Source organism: Triticum urartu, chromosome 6 (assembly GCF_003073215.2).
Source record: "Triticum urartu cultivar G1812 chromosome 6, Tu2.1, whole genome shotgun sequence".
Taxonomy (NCBI): Eukaryota; Viridiplantae; Streptophyta; class Magnoliopsida; order Poales; family Poaceae; genus Triticum; species Triticum urartu.
This window is the reverse complement of record NC_053027.1, coordinates 264088248-264107631: the sequence shown is the minus strand read 5'-3', so window position 1 is coordinate 264107631 and position 19384 is coordinate 264088248. Positions and strand designations below refer to the sequence as shown.

Below are 19384 nucleotides of genomic sequence, written 5' to 3'. Positions count from 1 at the left end.
GCTACGGTAGCTGAACCCATTCCTCTGCATGACCTGTCATTGCCACAGTAAATAGTTGAAACCCACTAGCATGAGTAGGAGTTGCTTGAGCCTTGATGTGCCTACTCATCCATGCTTGTTTTTCTTTATGCCAGCTATGCTTAGAGTTGTGTCAGGTCTGATTCATCGGGAATGAATCGGAGTGGTGAACATGTCCTACCGGTAAAGGCTAAGTGTCTGAACACGTTTTGGTAAAGGTAGAGATGAGAGGCCATGTAGGAGTACATGGTGGGTTGTCTCATTGGAACCATCCTTAAGCACTGTGTTCTATGTATGTTATCCAAGTCCAGTTACTACCACACATTGGGTTCCGCTTATCCGGCCCCTCTCGGCTTATTAATCCACTTGATCTCTGTCCAGGAGTTGCAACTAGTTTCTAGCGTTTGTAGGTAGTGCTACTTGTCTACCAGGTGGTGTCCGACGGGACGGGCTTGGGACAGACTAGGCACCGTGGCACGGTGTACCAAGTGGCACCCGGATGGTGAGCTTGGGAACCCTACACACATCGTTTGGGGCCGTGAGCGACTCCCCGGCCGGATCTCCTTGCGGACTGAACCCGAATAGGCGATAAACTTGGACGAGAGACTTTTGTGGTTAGTCAGGTCGTGGCCGACACCCTCGCCCGGGTTTCGCTTGAAGGTTGCCGATGTACATGACGTGTACAGGGCTATAAGTGGCGAGAGCGTGTGTGAAGAAGTACACCCCTGCAGGGTCAACATTATCTATTCGAATAGCTGTTTTCCTCGGATATGGAAACTTGGAGGACTTATGTAGTACATAGACAATTTGAAGTGGATACTCTAAAATACGCAAGATAAGCGTGAGTGCTATGGATGGCCTTCTCGTAGGAAGACGGGAACGGATCCATAGTGGAGTATTGATATGGTGAACATGTGGACTCGTGTGCGTCTTCTTACCTCAAAGAAGTTTCTGATACTCGTAGTATAGGTTAGCCACTGAGTCAAAGCTGGCTTGCTGCTGTTAAAACTCCACCCCCCCCTTTTGTTGATAATGTTGCATATGTAGATAGTTCTGATGTAAGACTTGCTGAGTACCTTTGTACTCACGTTTGCTTATTTATGTTTTGCAGTTGGTTACGCTAGTGACTTCGACGAGTAGCTTGTATCCCAGCTACGATCTTGTACCCTTGGAAGGGTCGTGTATAGTCAGGCTTCCTAGTCTTTTCCTTTTGTAGTTGTCTGTACTCAGACATGTAATGCTTCTGTTGCTTGTATGCTCTGAATGATGGGTCATGAGACCCCTATTTGTATTGAATGCTATGTGGCTCTTCTGGGCCTTTATCTATATGAGTTTGAGTTATGTTGTGATGCCATGATGTACAGCACATACTTGCATGTTATGCGTACGTGTAACGTGTATTGCTATGTGTGGGATCCGACAACCTAGTTGTTTACCTCAGATAGCCTCTCTTATGGGGAAATGTAGTCTTGTGCTTCCATGTGCCATAGTAGTCCGCTACAGCCCGGTTCACCGGAGTCCTGCTAGCCCAGCACTACTGCTCCAGAACACTTGACTGGCCGGCATGTGATTCACTTTGTTCTTGTGTCTGTCCCTTCGGGGAAATGTCACGCGGTGACATCCGAAGTCCTGCCTAGCCTGCTACAGCCCGGGTTCCCGGAGTCCTGTTAGCCCAGTGCTATAGCCCGGATTCATACGCTGTTGACCGACATGCTCGAGGTTGACTCATGTATGCCTGTCCCTGTAAGTTAGTGCTACTTTGGGTTCACGACTAGTCATGTCGGCCCGGGTTCTCTGTCATATGGATGCTAGCGACACTATCATATACCTGAGCCAAAAGGCGCAAACGGTCCCGGGCCAGGTAAGGTGGCACCCGTGGGAATACCGTGCGTGAGGCCACAAAGTGATATGAAGTGTTACATGCTAGATCGGTGTGACTTAGGATCGGGGTCCCGACAACATTGGTATCAGAGCCTGACTGACTGTAGGATTACCAAGCTAAACTGGTCGAAGTTGAGTCTAGAAATGCTTTAGTTATATAAGGGAATTCATCGTGGAAGGGAACGTAAGGCTCTTTTTACTCCTTTACCTCATGTCATTCTTTCTGAGTCAGCCTCTTCTTTTCTACGAGGGTTAAGGCCTAGGTTTCTCCTCTATCTCTCAGGATGACGTGTTACTAAACCGTAAAGTCTTAGGATTGTTGGGTTGTGTCTCCGTATAGTTCTACTACTTCCGTGTGTCCTCAGTTTGACCCAGAACCTTGATATTATGATGTTGATTGATTATGCTATTCCTTTGATGAATGTCTCAAAAATCCTTTTGAGCATTTACAGCCATTATGCTGCCGAAATTTTCCTAGGATTTCAAGAATTTCCAATGCTTTTGCATTACATTCCGCATCCCTATGTCTATGCTAATTCCATCCTTGTTCCCTTGGTTTCTGTGCCAGGATGTCGTCTGCTAACCGAGGTTCAGTTGCTCATAGCAAGAATCACGGAGATGGTAGGGACGAGGATCCTCCTGACCAGCCTTTGATGGCAGAGTTCTTGTTAGCGTCCGAGAGGAACAAGCGTGAGACTAACCGCTTGCTGGCACAGATTGAGCAGAACACCGCATATCAGCGTAAGAAGTTGGTTTCTATCACCGACTTCATTGGTCTGAAACCACCCACCTTCCATCATTCCATTGAGCCACTCGATGCGGATGACTGGCTCCGGAGCATCACTCACAAGTTGCTTTCTGCGAACGTGGCTGAAGGTGACAAGGTCACCTATGCTACCTATCACCTGGAAGGTCCTGCTAGTATTTGGTGGCAGAGCTATGAGGCTATGCTTCCAGCTGGTCAGATTCCTACCTGGAGGGATTTCACCGAGGCTTTTCGTGAGCACCACATTCCTCAGGCTCTCATTGACCGCAAGAGGGAAGAGTTTTGTAGTTTTACCCAGGGTAAGCTGCCTGTTGATGCTTACAGTAGAGAGTTTGGAAACCTCGCCCGCTATGCTACAGAAGAAGTGTCCACGGACGCTAATAAGCAAGCTAGGTTCCGGAAGGGTCTCAACCCTAAGTTGCATCATGATCTCCACCTGCATCACTGTGATACTTTCCAGGCTCTTGTGAACAAGGCCATTAATGCAGAGACAGCTCAACTCACTTACGAGGAGTCTCGAAAGCACGACTGCGATCTAGGTTCTTCCTCCCGCTCTGGCTCTCAGAAGCGACGGATTTGGATTCCGAACTCGGCTCTTCCACCTGGATATGCACCGAGGCCATCCGATGTGGCGCCTCACCCAACTCAGCAACGTGCTCCACCCAGGCCTATTAGTGGACCACTTGCCAATGTAGGTCCACGTCCTACCTCAGGAACTTGCTACACCTGCAGAGGACCAAGGCACTATGCACGTGACTACCCTCTGTCCAGTTTTACTCCACCCCAGTTTGTGAGGTCTGTTGGCCGTGAAAAGCCATCAGGCAAGATGATCAGTACCAAGCCAGCCTCCATTGAACGAGCATGTGTGCACCATGTCTCAGCTACAGAAGCTCAAGATGATCCCGACGTCGTACTGGGTACGCTTCTTGTCAATTGTCACCCAGCTTCAGTTCTGTTCGATACTGGAGCATCCCACTCCTTCATATCCGAAGGTTATGCTCGGTTGCACGACATGTCATTTTGTGATATGCCGACTCCACTAATAATCCAGACTCCTGGTTCCAAATGGCAAACCTCCAAGGTAAGCCATGGTAATGAAATCCTTGTTGACAGACTGGTATTCCTTGCTTCTTTGATATCTCTTAAGTCCTTAGATATTAACATCATCTTGGGTATGGACTGGATGACAGCTCATCATGCCAAGATAGATTGTTACACTAGATCTGTTCAACTTACACATCCATCTGGCAAAATAGTCACTGTCTCCACTAGAGTTGCCAGGCGTCAAATCTATTCTCTTAATGCCAGCCCTCTTCCAGACCTTCAAGATATTCCGGTAGTCCGTGACTTTCTGGATGTTTTTCCAGAAGAACTGCCCGGTGTCCCACCTGACAGAGATGTAGAGTTTGTCATAGAACTTATCCCAGGAACTGTTCCAATCTCTAGGAGACCATACAAGATGGCACCTTTGGAGTTAGCCGAGCTTAAGAAACAACTTGATGAGTCCTTGCAAAAGGGTTTCATCCGTCCCAGTTCTTCTCCTTGGGCTTGTCCTGTCCTCTTCGTCAAGAAGAAGGATGGTACGGATCGGATGGTTGTAGATTATCGTCCCGTTAATTTGGTCACGATAAAGAACAAGTATCCGATCCCGAGGATCAACGACCTGTATGATCAGCTCGCCGGGTCCTCAGTCTTTTCCAAGATGGATTTGAGGTTAGGCTACCACCAAATCAAGATCAGAAATGGGGACATCCCCAAAACAGCCTTTGTCACTCCTTATGGTCAATACGAGTACACTGTGATGTCTTTCGGCCTAACCAATGCTCCAGCTACTTTCTCCCGCTTGATGAACTCGATCTTTATGGAGTACTTAGATAAGTTCGTCATGGTTTATCTCGATGATATTCTTATTTACTCGAAGAACGATGAAGAGCATGCCGAACATCTTAGGCTTGTGTTAGGAAAACTCAGAGAGCACCGCCTTTATGCCAAGTTCTCCAAGTGTGAATTTTGGTTGCCAGAAGTGACCTATCCGGGCCACGTGATCTCTGGTAAGGGCATTGCTGTCAATCCTGAGAGACTCAAAGCCGTTCTCGATTGGAATCCACCCAAAACGGTCAAACAAGTTAGGAGTTTCCTTGGTCTAGCCAGTTATTGTCGCCGCTTCGTTGAAAACTTCTCCAAAGTGGCCAAACCCCTCACGGAGTTTCTCAAGAAAGATAAAAGGTTTGAGTGGACCCCACAGTGTGAGCATAGTTTTCAGGAACTGAAAAGACGCCTGACTTCTGCGCCCATACTCGTGCCACCAGATTTCACTAAGGACTTTGTTATCTATTGCGATGCTTCACGTCAAGGACTAGGTTGCATTGTTATGCAGGATCGTCATGTGATTGCCTATGCATCTCGAAAGTTGCATCCACATGAGGAAAATTATCCTACACATGATCTAGAGCTTGCAGCCGTAGTCTATGCACTTAAGACTTGGCGACATTACCTTCTTGGTAACCGTTGCGAAATCTTGACTGACCATCAGAGTCTCAAGTATATCTTCACCCAACCAGATCTGAATCTCCAACAGAGACGTTGGTTGGAGTTGATCTTGAATTACGACTTAGGAATCACCTACACCCTAGGCAAAGCCAATGTCATGGCTGATGCTTTAAGTCGTAAATCCTATTGCAACAACCTCATGTTGCAACAATGTCAACCACCCCTCCATGAGGAATTTTGTAAGCTTAACCTTCACATAGCTCCTCGTGGTTCTCTTTCTACCTTGGTGGCGAAACCTACCCTTACGGATCAGATCATAGAGGCTCAGAAGCATGATACGGGAATCGCCCGAATCAAGAAGAATATTTCCAAGGGAGTTGCTGGTTGTTTCTCTATGGATGAATGAGGTGCTGTTTACTTTGGAAACCGTTTGGTGGTTCCCAAATGTCAACAGATGCAACAACTGATCCTTAAGGAGGCCCATGAATCCCCTCTCACGATTCATCCCGGTAGTACAAAGATGTATCAGGACCTACGCCAGAGGTTCTGGTGGACTAGGATGAAGAGAGAAATCGCTCAATTTATTGCCAACTGTGACGTTTGTCGTCGCGTTAAGGCAGAGCATCAGAGACCTGCTGGCACCCTTCAACCTTTATCTATTCCCGAGTGGAAATGGGACAAAGTTGGTATGGACTTCATTACCAGCTTTCCCAGGACCAAGAAAGGAAATAATGCTATCTTCGTAGTCATTTATCGTCTCTCCAAAGTGGCTCACTTCCTACCTCTTCGAGAGAGTATCACTGCTAGTCAGCTCGCTGACTTATATATCTCCCAAATAGTGTCACTCCATGGTGTTCCACTAGAGATCAATTCAGACCGTGGCAGTCTTTTCACCTCTCATTTCTGGGAAAGTTTCCAGAATGCCATGGGCACCCATCTTTCTTTCAGTACCGCTTTCCACCCTCAGTCAAGTGGTCAGGTGGAAAGGGTCAACCAAATTCTCGAAGACATGCTTAGAGCTTGCGTTATCTCATTCGGTATGGATTGGGAGAAATGTCTTCCTTTCGTCGAGTTTGCTTATAACAATAGCTATCAATCCAGTCTTAAGAAAGCACCCTTCGAGATTCTGTATGGACGAAGATGTCGAACACCTTTGAACTGGTCAGAAACCGGTGAAAGACAATTCTTTGGACCGGATATGATCCAGGAGGCAGAAGAGCAAGTTCGCATCATTCATGAAAATTTGAAAACAGCCCAATCTCTTCAAAAGAGCCAGTATGACCGTCGTCATAAGGAAGTGGCTTATGAAGTTGACGACAAGGCTTACCTTCGCGTTACCCCTTTGAAGGGTACCCATCGTTTCGGTATCAAGGGCAAGTTGGCTCCTCGTTACATTGGTCCTTTTTGCATTCTCGCTAAACGAGGAGAGGTTGCCTACCAGTTGGAACTACCCCCACATCTTTCTCGAGTTCATGATGTCTTCCACGTCTCTCAACTCAGGCGTTGCTTCTCGGATCCCATCCGCGGAGTGGACCACGAAACGCTTGATCTCCAAGATAACCTCACTTATCGAGAGTACCCCGTTCGCATTCTGGATCAAGCAGAGCGTGTCACTCGACGTCATAACATCAAGTTTTTCAAGGTTCAGTGGTCTCATCATGCTGAGAGAGAAGCTACTTGGGAGCAAGAAGATCGTCTTCGACTTGAGTACCCCGCTTTCTTTTCGCCAACTCCTGAATCTCGGGACGAGATATTTCCTAGTGGGGGCGAGCTGTCACATCCCTAGTTCTGGTATGATCCTAGGCTTGCTTGTGCATCATGTTTAAATTTCAAATAAATTTGAAATGGGGAAAGTTGCAAACCCTAGCACCAAAGCAAATTCAAATATGTTCAACTTTAAAATGGATTTTCAATGAACCCAAAATGCTATTCAAAAATGTTCATGCTTTTTGGATAATGTTGGGAACAACAACCAGAAGTGATGCACATTTTTGCTACAGATTTTGGATTTTTGAATCAATGCATAAATATTTGATTTGGAGCTATTTAAATTATATAAATATTTTAATGGCTCCAAAAATGTTGGGAATTGGTAAGGTCCTCTAGAATATTATATCTAGATGCCACAAATATTTTCAGCATTTATGGAAATGTTTTAACATTTCTTTTAGATACAAAACAAATGTCAGAAATAGAAAAAGAAAACAGGAAAAGGAAAAGGCTTACCTGGCCTTACCTGGCAGCCCAGCCGGCCTGGCACTGTTGGCCCAGCCCACCAGGGGCAAGGTTGTCTTCAACCTTGTGCCCACTGGCAGCCAGCGCATGCAGCCGACCGCGCCACCTCCTGCTTCGCCGTGTCGCGCTCTCGTCCCCATCCTCTCCCCTGGCTCTCCCCCCTCTCTCTCTGGAACCCCTCCCCCTTCTCCGTGCGCTTTCGAATGGAGCTCGTCGATGCCGCTCGCCGTTTCCGTGGCCACCGAGCCCCCCGCGCCTAGCTAGGATGCCCAGCAGCTCCGCCACCTCGCGCTACGCCTCTCCATAAAAGGAAGCCCTCCCCGTCAACCCAATCCTGCGCCTGGAGACGCCTCGAAGCCCTCTCTCTCTCGTCCCCATCCTCTCCCCTGGCTCTCCTCCCTCTCTCTCTGGAACCCCTACCCCTTCTCCGTGCGCTTTCGAATGGAGCTCGTCAACGCCGCTCACCGTTGTCGTGGCCACTGAGCCCCCCGCGCCTAGCTAGGATGCCCAGCAGCTCCGCCACCTCGCGCTACGCCTCTCCACAGAAGGAAGCCCGTCGGAGCGCCCCGTAACGCCGCCATCGCCGTCATCCCCTTCTTCGGCCGCCGAAGATTCGCCTCGCCGCCCCGGCGTCGTCCGACCTTCCCCGAGCCCACCGAGACGCATGCTGCAACCGATGTGAGGCCGCCCATGTTTTTCCCCTACTCCCGTCGTCGGTTGCGTCCTCTAGTTGGTAGCCCCGCCGCATCCACGAGCTCACCGCCGGTGACCCCGTCGCCGCCATCGATCTAGCATGCATTAGACGCGCCCGAGCGCATGGTCGTGTTCCTGAAGATGCCAGGAGTCCAGAGGACCCCTTTGGTTAGCCACTAGCGCCCCATAGCCACGCTCGCTCGCACACTGAACTCCGGCCGCTGCCCAAATGCTCGCCGTCGATGAACCAGGCCACCCCGCGACCTCCTGACACCTCCCCTGGATGCGGGAGAGCACGAGCTTGCCTCCGGTGCCCTCGGTGCGTCCAGCCGTGCCCGAAAACGGCCGGCAGGCAATCACCGCCGCGCCGGATTAGCGCCGCCAGTTAGTCGCTGGTTAAGCCCAGCGTTTGCACTAATTAAACCCCGCTCACAGGCAATGACAGCGGGCCCCACCACTGGTCAAACCAAGTCAACGCCAGGTTTTGACCGGGATTAACCCCAGTGTCACTGACGTGTGGCCCCCACATGTCAGGTTTGACCAGTCAGCGCTGTTGACTTGCTGACGCAAGCATGATGTAGTGCTGATGCAATAAACTATTTTCTGGATTTAAAATAAATTAGGAAATTTCAGAAAATAGTTAAAACTTCTAAAATTCATAGAAATTAAACCGTAGCCCAGAATGAAATAAATTATATATGAAAAATCATCAGAAAAATGCAAGGAATCCATTTATGCCAGTTTCATGCATGAAAAACCAACTTATACTTGATGTATAAGTGAAAACGTAATAATGGCATGTTATATATTTAACTTGGGGTTTGCATATGAACCCTTGGTTCATATGGACTTCAACCAAATTGATGCTAGATGCATTAGGGCAAATCATGGCATCTTTGAAATGTCATCTTCATGCATCATATTGTTGCATATGGTTGTTCATTGATTGCCGGCACCGTTCCCTCTCGATAGGTTCTACTCCGGAAGGTGTCCCGAGTACCTGTCTGAGGAGCAGTGCTTCTTCGTGGATCTATCAGGCAAGCAAGCCCCCTTGAGCATCTCGATAAATCCCACTCTCTTGCTCCTGCTCCTTTTACTGCAATAGGACAACAACGATTCAAAACTGCTACTTTCTGCTGCGGTAGCTGAACCCATTCCTCTGCATGACCTGTCATTGCCACAGTAAATAGTTGAAACCAACTGGCATGAGTAGGAGTTGCTTGAGCCTTGATGTGCCTGCTCATCCATGCTTGTTTTTCTTTATGCCAGCTATGCTTAGAGTTGTGTCAGGTCTGATTCATCGGGAATGAATCGGAGTGGTGAACATGTCCTACCGGTAAAGGCTAAGTGTCTGAACACGTTTTGGTAAAGGTAGAGATGAGAGGCCATGTAGGAGTACATGGTGGGTTGTCTCATTGGAACCGTCCTTAAGCACTGAGTTCTGTGTATGTTATCCAAGTCCAGTACTACCACACATTGGGTTCCGCTTATCCGGCCCCTCTCGGCTTATTAATCCACTTGATCTCTGTCCAGGAGTTGCAACTAGTTTCTAGCGTTTGTAGGTAGTGCTACTTGTCTACCAGGTGGTGTCCGACGGGACGGGCTTGGGACAGACTAGGCACCGTGGCACGGTGTACCAAGTGGCACCCGGATGGTGAGCTTGGGAACCCTACACACATCGTTTGGGGCCGTGAGCGACTCCTCGGCCGGATCTCCTTGCGGATGGAACCCGAATAGGCGATAAACCTGGACGAGAGACTTGTGTGGTTAGTCAGGTCGTGGCCGACACCCTCGCCCGGCTTCCGCTTGAAGGTTGCCGAGGTACATGACATGTACAGGGCTATAAGTGGCGAGAGCGTGTGTGAAGAAGTACACCCCTGCAGGGTCAACATTATCTATTCGAATAGCCGTTTTCCTCGGATATGGAAACTTGGAGGACTTATGTAGTACATAGACAATTTGAAGTGGATACTCTAAAATACGCAAGATAAGCGTGAGTGCTATGGATGGCCTTCTCGTAGGAAGACGGGAACGGATCCATAGTGGAGTATTGATATGGTGAACATGTGGACTCGTGTGCATCTTCTTACCTCAAAGAAGTTTCTGATACTCGTAGTAGAGGTTAGCCACTGAGTCAAAGCTTTCTTGCTGCTGTTAAAACTCCACCACCCCCTTTTGTTGATAATGTTGCATATGTAGATAGTTCTGATGTAAGACTTGCTGAGTACCTTTGTACTCACGTTTGCTTATTTATGTTTTGCAGTTGGTTACGCTAGTGACTTCGATGAGTAGCTTGTATCCCAGCTACGATCTTGTACCCTTGGAAGGGTCGTGGATAATCAGGCTTCCTAGTCTTTTCCTTTTGTAGTTGTCTGTACTCAGACATGTAATGCTTCCGTTGCTTGTATGCTCTGAATGATGGGTCATGAGACCCCTGTTTGTATTGAATGCTATGTGGCTCTTCTGGGCCTTTATCTATATGAGTTTGAGTTATGTTGTGATGCCATGATGTACAGCACATACTTGCATGTTATGCTACGTGTAACGTGTATTGCTATGTGTGGGATCTGACAACCTAGTTGTTTACCTCTGATAGCCTCTCTTATGGGGAAATGTAGTCTTCTGCTTCCATGTGCCATAGTAGTCCGCTACAGCCCGGTTCACCGGAGTCTTGCTAGCCCAGCACTACTGCTCCGGAACACTTGACTGGCCGGCATGTGATTCACTTCGTTCTTGTGTCTGTCCCTTCGGGGAAATGTCACGCGGTGACATCCGGAGTCCTGCCTAGCCTGCTACAGCCCGGGTTCCCGGAGTCCTGTTAGCCCAGTGCTACAGCCCGGATTCATATGCTGTTGACCGACATGCTCGAGGTTGACTCATGTATGCCTGTCCCTGTAAGTTAGTGCTACTTTGGGTTCACGACTAGTCATGTCGGCCCGGTTTCTCTGTCATATGGATGCTAGCGACACTATCATATACGTGAGCCAAAAGGCGCAAACGGTCCCGGGCCAGGTAAGGTGGCACCCGTGGGAATACCGTGCGTGAGGCCACAAAGTGATATGAAGTGTTACATGCTAGATCGGTGTGACTTAGGATCAGGGTCCCGACAGCCAAGCGGCCTTGGTACACCACCAGTAGACCGCCTGTCAAATTTCGTGCCATTTGGAGTCCGTTTGATACTCCAATGATTAACCGGGTAACCGTAAAGGCCTCGTGTGTGTTGGAGCCCAACACCCCTCCAAATCGGCCCAATAACCCTTCCAAACAACTCCCATGTCCTCCGTCGTCGGATCACGATCGTGTGGGCGAAAACTACACCTCATTTGAACACTCCTACCTCCTCCTACCTATAAATATGTCTTCCCCCGAAATTTCGCGGCCAAACCCTACCCTAACCTTCCCCCGTCGCCACCGGACGTGTCCGAGACGGACAGACGTGTCCGCCACCGCGCCTGGACCAACCCCGCGGTGCCACATGTCCTCCACCGGCCCTCTCTCTCTCCTCCGGCACCGCCGGCCCGCGGAGCCCATCGTGGGCCCGCGCAGGCCCGACCGCGCCGCCGCTCGCCGCAGGCTCCGCGAGCCGCCCACGACCGCGCCTCGCCGCCTCGTCGCCGGTTGCGGTGCCGCCTCGCCGCGGATCCGGTCGGGCCGGACCGGATCCGGCCACCTGCTTCCTCCTCCGACCTCTCCGGCGATCACCGGAACCCTAAGGTTCGCCGGAGCTGGCGTTGAACCGAATCAGGATGAGATCCACCAGTCCCTCGTTCCAAAGGCACCCCGTCCCGTATCTCTGCATCCTGCACCGCTCCGTCCCGATTCTCCGAGGTCTAATTTCTCCAAGTCCTTTATCTATGATATTTTCAGGCCATGTTCATCGCATCATAACTCCACGACCGTAGCTCCGTTTCATGCATATGAGATATCAGAATGTTCATTGGGAGATGCTCTTCATTTCATTCCATTGTGGCATGCTTGTTTGAGTCCAACTTTATGCCCAAATCACTAATGCAAGAGTGCTATAAAATGTTTGCTCCTGTTACTTAGCAGATTATGAGGATTTGTCACTTTTGTTGTGTGCTTCATATGAACATGAGCTCTACATGTGTTTTGAGCTATGCCATGCCATCTTTACAGTGGTGCTTGCTATGTATTTTTGTGATCTATGTGGTGACTAGCACAAGCATGCAAAGTAGCCTTCGTGATATTGCTGATTTCACCTTAGAATTTTACTAAATCCTTTTCCTGTTGTTATTTTCATGCCATGTATACATGATGCTACAGTGAGATCCATGCTTGTTTTGAGATTCTTAAGTAAGGATGTTTTGGACATATGGTTATGATCTATCCATCAATGCCCCTGTTTGCATTTATGGAGTGCCTTAGCATGTCTTAATCTTGCTCTACTTTTGCTATAAAATGTTCCTGACAGATTGTTTACATGTTAATCAATTTTGCCATGGATGTTGTTGATCCGTGCATGCTATGAACTTGTTCTTGCCATGGTTAGCTTCATGATCATGTATTCTTGCTGTAGGTATGCTTGTCTTGTCATGCAATTCCTTGTGTTGAGTGATTCGAGCTCGCAAAGATGCCTTCATAATTTTGTTTATGCCATGCTCAGTTTTTCTGCCAAGTTTGAAACTGTTAATAAAACTTGCTATATTTACATGGGTGTCATCATATCTTCTGTGCCTTTTTGGCTCATGTTCTGTAAGGGACTTTTGTTCTATGCATTTAGTAGATTCATGACATGCCTTTGTTTGCTATGATCTGTTCTTGTAGCATGTTGTTTTCTTGCTCTAAACTTTGCTTCCTGATGTTATTCCTAGCATGTTAGATGACTCGTTGCGCCAATGGCGCAAAGGCCGAGAGGGAGCCAAGTATTGTGAGAATATTTAGTGACCCAAGTCGAACACCAAATGTGGCCAACACTCCCACATCCTCTGCTTGGAAGCCGCCTTTTCTCACCGGATCTAACATAGATACATGATTCTTCGAAAGCAAATTTCAGAGAAAATATAAAGCATGGAAGGCTTTAAGTTGTACTCTCTCCGTTCCAAAATAGATGACCCAATTTTGTACTAATTTTGTACTAAAGTTAGTACAAAATTGGGTCATCTATTTTGGAATAGAGGGAGTACTATTGAGACCATACCACCATATATTCATTTAGTTTCTTTGGAAATCTAAAAGTCTAAGAGAACGGTACATGTGAGAAGCTGTGAATCCACAACAAAAAACTAAACTAACTTCCGAACAAACATTTCAAGTTTGGAAGCCACAAAGAAGCAACCCAGATCTCTCGTTGTAGTGCAGGTTCAAGAAAATGGGCTGAATGACCATCATAGCAACATGTAGAAGTAGCAAAAATATAGGCTTGGTGTGTAACTGATCATGAAAGATAGCTTGGTCAGTTTCTCCATTGTTGGCTTATACTGAGCAAGAACATCAGCCTACAGAGAACAAAAATGGAGGACTGCTTTATTCTACGGTACATCCACAATAGTACAGCAAATAAAGTATTTAAATGTGCACTAAGATGTAAGACCTTTTAGATCACTATTTTAGTGATCTAAAAGGTAAGTAGTGATCTAAAAGGTCTTGTATTAGTTTGAAGAGGGAGCACTTAATAAGACCGTAAGCCAGTACATCAAAGTAATGCCGGCATCCCATTGATTTGATCAAACCAGTATGACAAAGGGAAGGTGAAACTTCAGAAAACCATATAAATTGACCGTGATGTCTTAATTTAAAACTCTGAAATGAAGTAATAAACATTAAGTCTGAATGTTGTCACTAAAAAAGCATATAAAAAAGGCAGACCAGCCAGGAGTGCATCATAATTAGTGGTTCATCATGCGCAAACCAGGCAGCAGTAGCCTAATAACTTAGACGGAAAAATGCAAGAAGTCAAAGCACAAGGTGGGAAATAGGACCGAGCATTGACAGGTAACCAAATAATGAAGGAATATCCCCATGAAAATCAAGAACGGTAAATTAGCATCCAGAAGTACATAGAAACAAACATTCCGTTTGGCAGAGTGTGATCTCAGTATGATGTCAATAGCTGGGACTAAGAAGGTAACCACATAGAGTGTCACACCTAAGGGTGTTTTCTTACGTCTCTACTCTCTAGTAATACAACTCTCTATTGATTCATTTAACTAAGGTATTCGTCAGCTGGGTATTTATAAAGGAAATTCACTGTGCTTTTTTACCAGCGAGTAGAGAGAAACTGAAAGACTTATGTTTTTAAATGCAAAAACAAACCTGACCAGGCTGCTGTGCAGACTTATTGTCAGTGAAATATGCTACAGCTAAGCAAAATTGGCTTGTGACTTCTTCTATGCCTGCTGCTCCCTCCTGCAGCAATTATTTAGAACAACAAAACAATTTACTGTGAGATGAGAGAAGGCACACTAAAGAAGCACATCCAGCACATCCGTAAGTGTATATCTAATAATATAGATGCTACAAATCAATAGAACTAAAATACTCCAGCAATTGGGATTAGCTAGATCTATGTCTACATCACCAAATCAGAAGTTTAGTTACCTGTGGTTCGGTTGATAGCAGTTGCAGGTTTTCATGCGCTGAAGTCAAGAACCGACCAGCAGCGACCAAATCTGAGCACAACCATCCCTCACAATTTGAATTCTACCCCAGCAAATACAAACACGTCCTCTGCAACCTCACACAGATACGAAAGCATCATAAAGCACATCGCACTACGCCACCACCATGACCTCCAAAACATGTATAATGATTGAAATAAGTGGATGCATTCTGCTCATACACAAGCATGACATATAAGCAGGATGAGGCCAAACAATACATGATGGTGTGCCAGATCCAGAAAATTAAAATGATCAGCAATTTAAACACCATGACAACGCGTACAGGAAAGGAAATATGCATTTTAGCTAGACAGAAAGAAAGCAAACCTTGATGATAGAACAGAGATGCAACAAAGCAGAAGATCGAGACGCAGCAACACAAGAGATCGCAGAACCTAATAAATAAATGGACATGAAGTGGTCAGTGCACCGGCATGCTATGGAAGACAGGTAAAAGAAGAGTCGTTCCCCAGAAAAATTAAAGAATGGTCCATTTACCTGAGTTAGAGAGGAGAAGCAAGCAAGCAGAGCAGCCAAGATGGATGAGCATACGAAGGACGAGCGGCCGGCAAAACCAAACGCAAAAACAGAAACCAAATAGAGATCAATTTTCAGCTGAACCAGTAGATTCACTCCTTCAGGTATACATCCCAATTGGTCCTACAAAGATCACAAGAAATTAGAGGATGGAACTTGACTGCCTTCTTTATCATTTGAAGGACGAACTTGACTACCAATTAAAATGATAAAACGCATGATTGCCGCGGCACGTTTACTTTTTTGTGCGAAAACATGCTGTTAGGTGCAGAAGTAAAGAACATATCGCATGGATGCTTGTTAGCATGTATAAAATCATCAGACCAAGACAGAAGAACCATGATTATCATATCTACTTGAACTAAGATTTACATAGTGGCAGCCATTGATCTAGTTACTCAATGGTAGTGCTACTGTTAAACAACAACTCTAAAGCAAAGTTACTGAATCTACTAAAGTAGAAGAGAATTCAGTTATTTACCTGGGAAGCAACATCACTTCATTTCCGATAGAAATATGACCAGTTCATTTTCAAAGTAAAGATACTCATCCTTGAAAAGTGAAACAAAACTGCAGAAGAGCAAGGTGTCAAAATCAAATGAGAAATTAGATATTGATAGTTGAACTTGGCGAGCATAGCATATACTAAGATCGGACAATATGATTAAACACAACAATGGAGCAAGTATCACAAGTAAACCAACACTGACACACTTCAGTAAACATGGTCTGAATATTTCAGAACTAAGTCTTAGGGTTTGGGTTCGAACACTCAGCAAGATCTAAAGATAGAAAGCATCTTCAGAGAAACAGAGAAAAGAACAATAGCTACAACATGGAAGCCACCCTACTTGAGCGGCCGAGCTCAGACCCGTGCGGCTGCTAGTTGTTGCTGCACGCATGTGGACGGAGAAGGAGGAGATCCAACCGAGGTCAAGGACCCTGTGTTCCAGTTGCTCGTGGCCGGGACACCGCCGGCATGGGCGACGAGTGCGCTCTCTCGCGGTGGAGCTCACCCTAGCCCACCCGGTGCGGTGCGGCTCGCCATGGCCTGCCGTCGTGCAGTGTGGTTGCAACCCTGTCTCTTCCTATTAAGCACGGAGGAGCCTTCTCATTGTGGCAACCTACGTACACGCAGAGAACGAAAGAGTGATCATATCATACAGAAAATGCATGTAAGATTGTATCTTCAGGCACACATATATCTTCAACCGAAGCAAAGCAAACTCATACATATGCACATGATGTCCCTGTAAGGATGTGACAAGAATATCGAGAATTAATATCAAGCAAGAAAAAAGCATGAGTTGCAGATTTAGTGAGGTGAGATGGGGCTGACTTGTAACTCACCAATCGCTGAAAGAAAACTTGTGATCAACTTCCTCCCATTAGTAACATCCACCTCCAAACTCTGGAATCAAATCAGAAATCTAGATGGGAGGAACAAAAAAAATAGATGTGATTGATCTTTACAGAAAACGAAAAAAACCACGCTTGAAATGTTTGTAAATAAAATAACAACCTGTATGTAGTCTATCAGGGAAAATGATATTGCAAACAAAAATGTTAAATTTCTTCCTCTGTAAGGTGAAAACCCTCAAAAGGAGTAACCCCATGGTCCCATTCTAAATTTCTTGGGACATATATTTAATGACTAAAGTTTTCAAATTTCTCGGAATATTAATCATAAAGCTGAAGAATGCATGAAACAACGGACAGAATATATCTATCATAGGATTTCCTCAAAGACAAAAATACAAAGAGAGTATTGGGATAAATTATCAAATCTGTTCAAGTCAAGAATGCATACCCAGGGGTTTTACCCCCCCCCCCCCCTCGGCCTCCCCAAAGACACACACACACACACATAATGTTCTTACCTCTAGTGTACAGCTTCTTAGGTGAAGGCTGTACCAAAGTACATGAGATAACATGAGGTTAGTTATTTTTCACAGTAATAATCTTAATTGTGAGACATCACTATGCATATCTCAGAGCTGGTAAAAAAGAGTTACACATTATTGAGGGTTTGTGACAGGATGGTATGCCATCGACAAGTTAAGGTGATAAAAAATTTGGTGTATTTTCTCTTAAGAGCAAGGAAGCAAGAGTTTTGCTATTACAAATTTACTATACATACATGTTGAAGTTTTTGCATACCTACAGCTTCGAACTGATTGGTTCATCCAATGCCCTCTCCTCCAGCTCATAAATCATGAAGCCGTGTCGGACCATTAATCTTCTCCTATAGCAAGCACCTGAGTAAAGATACTAAATCAAACACACACAAAAGTGACAATGAAACACAAATTCTACGGCATAAACTGAAGGTACAACAAACATTTGCTGCAGTAGTAGTTTAAACTCATGCTGATTGCGACGGAGAACAGGATGGTTCTCATCGTTCTCATTTAAGCCCAGTCATCTCATTCATGTCAAGGGTACTGTAAAACATGATTGTTAAAATTTAGAAACATCAAACTATATAACCTCCTGACTATCACCAAAAAAAGGAAGTGAATCCCTGCCACCAGAGATCTTGGCACAACAAAATCGAAGCCGCTCACATGGGCACACTCCTTAATCTCCACATACCTGCTGCACGCCTCAGGCTCTAGCTTACCATAACTGAGCTCTTCGCATCCACTAAACAGTAAACACAATCTGATACAAATAGACCATTCTACCACGGAGCTCGGGGAGAAACATGGCGGCGGCTCCTCGCCCTTTCACAATGAGCATGTTTGAGCCAATCAAAAAGGCAAAAAGGAAATGAACAAAACAATTGCAACTAAAGAAATCAGGATGCTCCCTGCAAATAACATATCTCAAGAACCCAAAAAAATGAAACTGCAGTCCATAGGGCAGGTTGCGAAGTATGTCCAGCAGCAAACAAGAACTTAATGATCAGATCATCCTCGATGGCCGGCATGATGTCCTAATCACATAGCGGTGGTGCTACTAATTAAATTGATAACTGTGATGCTTTTATCTAAATCTGAAGACAACAAATGGTGTCATGAGACCGAGTTTAACTATGTGCGGAGGCAAACGAATATGGTTTTAGAATGGCTACAGCCAAAACTACTTATGTATTGACTAACAATAAAAAATAATTAGAATGATAACGTGAGAATGAGGTTAGTAGAATCATGTCTTGGAAATTATGCATTTTTTGTATTTTCTGCCTTTCGTGTTAATGTCAAACAGCATACACTTTGTACAATACACTAACTGGTAATTGTCAGACAAACAGGAAAACGACACCACTGAATATGACCTAAACATGAAAAGGTTAGTTCATGGAAATTTAACAGACAATTTACAAGAAGAAATGTTCTCTTTCCATCTTTTGTATCTCCTTCAAGCAAGCCATGAGTAACAAAGATGGCAAGTTGGAACAGTACATGAGCATCTGAATATTTTAGAACTAAGTCTTAGGGTTTGGGTTCAGGGATGTGAAACTGCGCCACACGCACGCGCACAAACAGAATCAGCGAGTGAGTGCCTGGTTGAGTCTCGGAGAGAGAGAGAGAGAGAGATGGGGATCATACCTGATCCAAAGCAACAGGATCCAAGCTACGAGAAATCCATCGACGGTGGCTCAGATCCCGCGCCAACCCGACCAGCCCCTCGAACGGAACGCATCACGGGCCCTACCTCTGGGTCCACAGTCCGCGCCGCCGCGGATGTCCTGAGCCCCGTGGAGTGCGCCGCCGGCCACGAGCGCCGCGACAGCGGTGGTCCCGCTCATGGAGTCGTCCATGGCCGCCCAGAATGCGAAGAGGAGGGAGGGGGTTAGGGTTCGTGGGAGGGGATCGGGGAAGAGAGTGGCGTGGGTGGGTGGGGGCGCGAGTGCGGGCAGAGGCAACGGCTAGGGTTTCTCCACGGGCGGGCTGCGTTATATATGCCTGCGCGTGAAATGACTAAAATGACCTTGGCGGGGCATGGAATTTACAGGCGGTGGCATAGCGATTTAAAGGCGACGTGGAGGCAATGGTTGTGACTACGAGTCTAGGAGGGTTTATACGTTCAATTTTCACTAAGTCTGTGAAGCTGATATCTTTTGCACTTTTGCCATGCTTGTTTGAACCTACTCTTGTGTGATTTAGCCGTGTCTCAGTGTTCATCTTTTGTCAAGCAT

General features: G+C 46.2%; 1 long non-coding RNA gene across 10 annotated transcripts; it reads right to left on the bottom strand.

Moving 5' to 3' along the window:
• Nucleotides 1-13229: 13229 nt before the first annotated feature.
• On the bottom strand, nt 13230-19100 carry LOC125513176. 10 transcript variants are annotated; one of them, XR_007285731.1, is made up of 10 exons: nt 18795-19100; nt 17582-17966; nt 17401-17498; nt 16591-16670; nt 16092-16490; nt 15202-15810; nt 15031-15098; nt 14642-14770; nt 14357-14449; nt 13230-13539 (listed from the first exon to the last, which is right to left on the bottom strand). It is a non-coding gene; the product is annotated as an uncharacterized LOC125513176 (long non-coding RNA). The 10 variants fall into 10 exon arrangements; XR_007285733.1 differs by having other exon boundaries at nt 16591-16651; XR_007285729.1 differs by lacking the exon at nt 17582-17966 and having other exon boundaries at nt 15202-15363; nt 15722-15810.
• Between the last annotated feature and the right edge of the window lie 284 nt (nt 19101-19384).